This window comes from Zalophus californianus, chromosome Y, assembly GCF_009762305.2.
Source record: "Zalophus californianus isolate mZalCal1 chromosome Y, mZalCal1.pri.v2, whole genome shotgun sequence".
NCBI classification, from domain to species: Eukaryota; Metazoa; Chordata; class Mammalia; order Carnivora; family Otariidae; genus Zalophus; species Zalophus californianus.
In genome coordinates this window covers 1,558,944-1,565,993 of record NC_045613.1, presented here as the reverse complement: position 1 = coordinate 1,565,993, position 7,050 = coordinate 1,558,944, and positions in this window count along the sequence as shown.

The following is a 7,050-nucleotide window of genomic DNA, read 5'->3' as shown; positions in this document are numbered from 1 at the left end:
GGTAGTTATAAATAATTATATATATGATAATATGTACTAATTATGTGTACACTAATGTACTAACTATAATATGTGAGTTACATATATTACGTGTAATATATATACATTATGTACATGAATATATATTACCTATATACTTACTATAGTTCTCTGTATAATACGTAATAATACAGAGAAAGTGAAGGTAACATTGGGTAGAAATGAGATAAAGAATTCATTTGAAGGTTACCTGGGTGGATCAGGTGGTTGGGCATCTGCCTTTGGCTCATGTCATGATCTCCAGCTCCTGGAATCGAGTCCCACATTGGGCTCCCAGCTCAGCGAGAGGTCTGCTTCTCCTTCTCCCTCTGTCTCTCTCCCTGCTTGTGCTCTCTCTGTCTCTCCCTAAAATGAATAAATAAAATTAAAAAAAAAAGAATTCATTTGAATTCATTTCTTTTTCAAGATAAATCTTTATATTTGGGTTCCAAATTCTTTATCACATAATGAATTCAATCTGTGCTTGCCATGTCCAAATACTATGTAATTACTAGTATAATTTTGATACAAGGTATTAAATTTCATTCATTCACACTTGCTGTAATTTGATACATCATTGATTTTAAGTACTCCAATGTATTATATACCAATAAGAAAAACACTGCTGATTAGATGTAAGCCTAAAATGCCTTTAAAAATCTTAAAAGTTTACCCCAATATTGGAGATGTTAAAAAGTAACAATATGAGAATTCTAAATGTATAAAAACATTACTTACAGTACCCTTTTGGTGACATTAGAATCTTTCTTTTCACTTTTCACTGCTGTAGAAGCATCCATTCTGTCATATCACAGCTTGTCTCTAATTGTGATTTCATCAAATTTAGGTCTCTCTTTTCCTGAATAATGTGAAGGTATAAATTCACATACAATACAAACTGCATCCACCTAGATTTAACACTTTTCTACTTGTCTATTTAGGAAAGTAGGAAGTCACTTGATACTTTCAGGTAGAAGAAATAATTTATAAGTTTTACCTCTTAATCATTAAAATAATTATTTCATTTCTGTAAGAAAATATATATGCTATATAAAAATATTTTAACACTATAAAAAAGTAAAATTTAAAATTAGTAGTGACATCCCCAGTTGATGAACTAGGAGACCCAGCCTACCTGTCCACAAATATCAGTAGACAAAATAAGCTCTGGGGGAGCTCAGGTGTTGTATCACAGAAATTTCGTAGAGGGAGAGGAGTTAATGACAAAGGGGTGGGGGGGACAGTAACTTTGTGTCATCCTATGATTACAAGAAGTCATCCAATCACTGTGAACGCCCAAGAAATCAATGTGAGGTCAAAGGAATAGTGCCACCCTACAAGTAGAAAGCTGACCATGTTTTGGATGGTAGGAGATGTGCAGACTTGAGTGTCCAGGGACAGAGCTGAAGATAGGGCAGTGAGGAAGGAGGCTGTTGCAGGAGTCTACTGGCAAAGGATTAGAAGCTGCAGAGCACAAACTGGGGACTTCTAGAAGTCTGCCGTGGTGCCCGCCTTATAGGTGCTGAGGTTGCCCACTGGAGCAGAATCCCAGGTGTGACAGCATGGTCTGGGGATCCCCAGTGATGCCAGAAGAATACATGGGGCCTAGATCCTGCACTGTTCCCAGGCATGGGTGTGTGGAAACCTGCTGGGGATGGTGAGGCTAGGTGCTGGCTCTGTGATCTGTGTTGCCATAAAGTGGGAAGTGCTGCTCTTTCCTGTGACCACCTTTGTGGGTTGGGTCCAGCCAAAGGTAGGCATGAAGAGGGAGGAAAAGTGGCGGTCTGCCCACGGGAGTCCCTAAAAGTTGGACTTTGGAAACTCAGTCCCGGGCCTGAGAAAAAACAAAGTAAATGACAAATAAATAAGTACTTAAATACATGACACCATAAGTACGTAAGTACATACATACATACATACATAAGAAAATCAATCAATAACTAAATAAGCATGTGAATACAGAATTCTGACAGAAAACAGGGGACACAAGTGCGATTGATTGCCCTTCCGAGAAGGCTCCCTCAAGAGTGGGGAGCCGGGAATTTTCAGCCCTGGGACTAGAGAGGGGAGGCAGTGCCATTTTCTTTTTTTTTTTTATAGATGCACCAATATTTATTTATTGAGCTGCCTTTTTTTTTATTACGTTATGTTAATCACGATACATCATTATTTTTTGATGTAGTGTTCCATGATCCATTGTTTGCATATAACACCCAGTGCTCCATTCAATACATGCCCTCTTTAATACCCATAACTGGGTAACCCATCCCCCCACCCCTCCCCTCTAGAACCCTCAGTTTGTTTTTCAGAGTCCATCATCTCTCATGGTTCGTCTCCTCCTCCGATTTCCCCCCCTTCATTCTTCCTCTCCTGCTATCTTCTTCTCCTTCTCCTTCCCCTTCTTCTTCTTTTCTTTTTTTTAACGTATAATGTATTTGTTTCAGAAGCACAGAGCTGCGATTCAACAGTCTTGCACAATTCGCAGCGCTCACCATAGCACATACCCTCCCCAATGTCTATCACCCAGCCACCCCATCCCTCTCACCCCCCACCACTCCAGCAACCCTGTTAGTTTCCTGAGATTAAGAATTCCTCATATCAGTGAGGTCACATGATACATGTCTTTCTCTGATTGACTTATTTCACTCAGCATAACACTCTCCAGTTCCATCCATGTCATTGCAAATGGGAAGATTTCATTCCTTTTGACGGCTGCATAATATTCAATTGTATATATATTCCACATCTTCTTTATTCATTCATCTGTCAATGGACATCTTGGCTCTTTCCACAGTTTGGCTATGGTGGACCCTGCTGCTATAAACATCAGGGTGCACGTACCCCTTCAGATCACTACATTGTATCTTTGGAGTAAATACCCAGAAGGAGGCAGTGCCATTTTCATCCCACCCATCATTGCTGAAACACTTTAGGGAGGAAAGCAGCGCCACCTACTGGAGTCCGGGAACTCTCACAAGTAGGCCTTGCTTCCCCATGCCCTGGACAAGCCTTTCCCCTAGGGCAAGTCCTGTGGGCAGTCAGCACAACAGGCCCCCTCCCCAGGAGACCACCACACACAGCTGCTCCCACCAAGTTTCCTGAGCAGAGAGAACTGCGAGGCTTCAGCTCTAGGGGAAGAAGAGTATCTAGCATCCTTTCTACTTTAGGTCTTTCATTGGTTTGTGATTGTTTTTTCAGTTACTCTCTTGTTCTTTCAATTCCTTCTCTTCATTTCTGGTACATTTTTATCTCTACTTTATACATATCACTTTCTTAGATTTGTTCCTTTTCAGTGTTTTTTTAAATTTTTTCAACTCTTTTTGTGTATTCTCTTTCAATTTTCATTTTCATGGATACTTTCCATTATAATACCCCCCCACACACACACACACGTATATAGGTTTCAGATTTGACTCATCTGGTTGTATTTATTTTCCTTCTCTTTAATCTTGCAATCTAGATTCTTTGCCCAAGCGGACCAAAACACATCCAGGATCTACTTTTGTTGTTGTTGTTTTTGTTGTGGTCCTGGGGGTATCTGGTACTTTTGTTGTTTCCCTGTGTTTTTTTTTTCTTTCTTTTCCTTTCTCCTCTTGTCTTCAGGACAGCAGGACCCAACGGAGAAATTCACCCCAGAAGAAAGCACAAGAACTCCTCCTCACAGCCAGGGATTGAATCAATATGGGTATCAGTCAGACGTCTGAAGTAGAATTTGAAACCATGGTCAAAAGCATACTCGCTGGGCTTGCAAATGAAAAATGAAAAGAAAAGAGAAAAGAAAAAGAACAGCTCTAGAAAACCCGTCACTCTAGAGACAAAAGCACTCTACTCTAGTCTGGCCAGAGTGGAACATGCTAGGACCAAGAGGCAGGACGAAGTGGAGAACATCAAACTGAGCATGACTGAAGCAGAAGAGCCAATCAATGCTCTAGCAGAGAAAATATGGGGAAAAATAAACCTGAAAAGAGGAGCACAAGAACACTATTTGATCACGAAAGTCGTCTTAGGGAATTTGGCCTTCACATTAAGCAAACTTCTATTCCTATTGCAGGAGATCCAGAAGAAAAAGCATGGAAAGAGGGCAGAAGAGTTAGTGGAAGAAGTGATAGCTGAGAATTTCCCTAATCCAGGGAAAACCACGGGCATTTGAGTCCAAGAGGCACAGAGAACTCCCCTCAAGATCCACAAAAATAGGGCAAACCCATGACCTATCAGACTGACACTTGCAAATGACAGGGAGAACGAGAACAGTCTGAAAGCAGCTTGGGAGAAAGGTCCTGAACTAACAAGGGTGGACACAGAAGGCTTGCAGCAGACCTGTGCACAGACACTGTGTGGGCCAGGAAAGGACTGGCGTTTTGTTCTAAATGGGAAACATATGCAGCCAAGGATCCTTGATCCAGCAAGGCTGTCATTCAGAAGAGAAGGAGAGATCAAGAATTGCCATGACCAACAAATACACAAGGAATTTGGGAACCCTAAACCAGTCCTGCAAGAAATAGTAAAGCAGACCAGTTGAGCACAAAGAGACACCAAAAGTCATAGAGCCCAGAAAGGAACAGTCACAATCTACAGACACAATGACCTTACAGCTCACACAAGGGCACTGAATTCATATCTTGCCATCACTACTCTAAATGTAAATGGACTGAATGTACCAGTCGAGAGACTCGCAGCAGCAGAACCTAGAAAATGCACACCACACTACACCAAATCACACAAAACCGCAATGCAACAAGACCCATGGATAGCTGTTGTACAAAAGACTCATGTCTGGCCCCAAGACACCTCCTCATGGACAGAGACGGGGTGGAGAAGCATTTGTCATGCCAACAGACCTCCAAAGAAAGCTAGAGTAGCCATACTTCTCTCAGACAAATGAGATGTTCAGCCCAAGACCATGAGAAGACATGAAGACGGACACTATAACTTACAAATAGGGCCTACCCAACAAGAAGGTCTAACAGCGGTACATATATATGCCCCTATGATGAGAGGAGCAGCCACGTAGCACAGGCAATTAATCACCACCTTAAAGCCACTCACGGATAACAAGGAAATCATCCTAGTAGGGGACATGAACATCCCACTCACAGCAAAGGACAGATCATCTAAGTAGAAGAGGAACAAGGAAACAAGGGCTGAAATGACACACTGGACCAGGTGGCCTTTACACACCTATTCAGGGCATTTCTGTCTAAGGCAGCAGAATTACACCTTTGCTTCCAATGCCCATGGAAGAGTCTCCTGAAGAGATCACATCCCATTTTCATTACATGTGTGCATGTAATTTTAAAGTTGTTTTAAGGGCTCCTGGGTGGTTCAGTTAGTTAAGGGTCTTACTTAGGCTCAGGTCATGATCCCAAAGTCCTGAGATCGAGCCCCGCATCAGGCTCCCTGCTCGATGACAAGTCTGCTTCTGCCTTTCTCTCTGCCTCCCATTGCCCCTGGCTTGTGCTCTCTCTTGCTCACTATCTCAAATAAATAAAATCTTTAAAAAAAAAAGATGAATAAAAACCATCTAAGTGATCTTACATGCTTTATGCAACAATTCATGAATCAGGCCATAACCACTTAGCAGATGGAAAAGAACTACACTGAGGTATATGAAATGACAGATTTTTTTATAGGAAGATGGTAGTGAAAGAAGTTATAATAGGCTAAAAAGTGGGTTGATAATCCAAGGTCACTTTCCTTTAGGGGACTGTTAGGGTCTATCAGCCTGACCTAACCAGTGTTGACAATGCAATTCCTGATCGACTTTTAACATTCCATATCTTTTTTTTTTTTTTTGAGCCAAAACTCTTAATTATCCCAATTTGGTGAGATGGGTCTTGGCTTGAGCCTCTCCTTTCCAGGCCCTCTGTTTTGTAGTTAACAAGTCAAAACCATTACAGGAGACAAAGGACATTATACATTGACAGATGAGCAAATCAACTAAAAATATATGACAATCAGATATACACACCAAAAACAGCCCCAATTTATGAGGAAAAAAAATCAACAAATTGAGGGGAGAAATAGATCTACAATAATAGAATAATCCATACTCAATAATGGATAAAACAATTGGAAAAAAAGATGAAAAAATAGAGGAATTGACACAATAAATAGAACACTCACTCCAACAGTAAATTATATCTTCCTTTCAGGTGCACAGGGAACATTCTACAGGATAGACCATATCTTAGGTCATAAAACAAACCTCAAAAATTTTAAGAAGTTGAAGTCATATGAAGTATCTTCTACAACCACAATAGGATATAGCTAGAATCAGTAAAACACACTAGCCACACCTCCTCACTAAAAATTATCAAATATGTAGAAATTTTTTTAAAGATTTTTATTTATTTATTCATGAAAGACAGAGAAAGAGAGAGGCAGAGGAAGAAGCAGGCTCCCAAGGAGCAGGGAACCCAATGCAGAACTCAATCCCAGGACTCTGGGATCATGACCTGAGCCGAAGGCAGACGCTTAACCATCTGAGCCACCCAGGCACCCCAAGTATGTAGAAATTAAGTAATGTACTATTAAGGGGTACTTGAGTGACTCAGGTGGTTAAGTGCCTGACTCTTGATTTTGGCTCAGGTCTTGATTACAGGGTCATGAGATCAAGCCCCTCGTTGGACTCCACGCTCATCAGGAGTCTGCTTGAGATTCTCTGCCTCTTCCCCTGCCCCTCCCCCTGCTCACCCATACTCTGTCTCTCAAATAAACAAATCTAAAAAAACTAAAACAAAACAAAAAATCAAACTGCCAGTTTGGGTCAAGGAAAAAAAAATCACAAGTGAAGTTAGGAAAAACCTTGAGTAAAATGAAAATGAATATAAGAAAGCAAAATTACAGAAGCAGTGAAAACAGTTCTGAGAGGCAAATTTTAGAAACACATATTAGAGAAGAAGAAAATTTCAAAAAGTAACCATTTAAACCCTAAATACAAAAGTAATCTTTTTTCTCTTTTTAAGATTTTATTTACGGGACACCTGGGTGGCTCAGTCAGTTAAGCATCTGCCTTTGGCTCACATCATGATC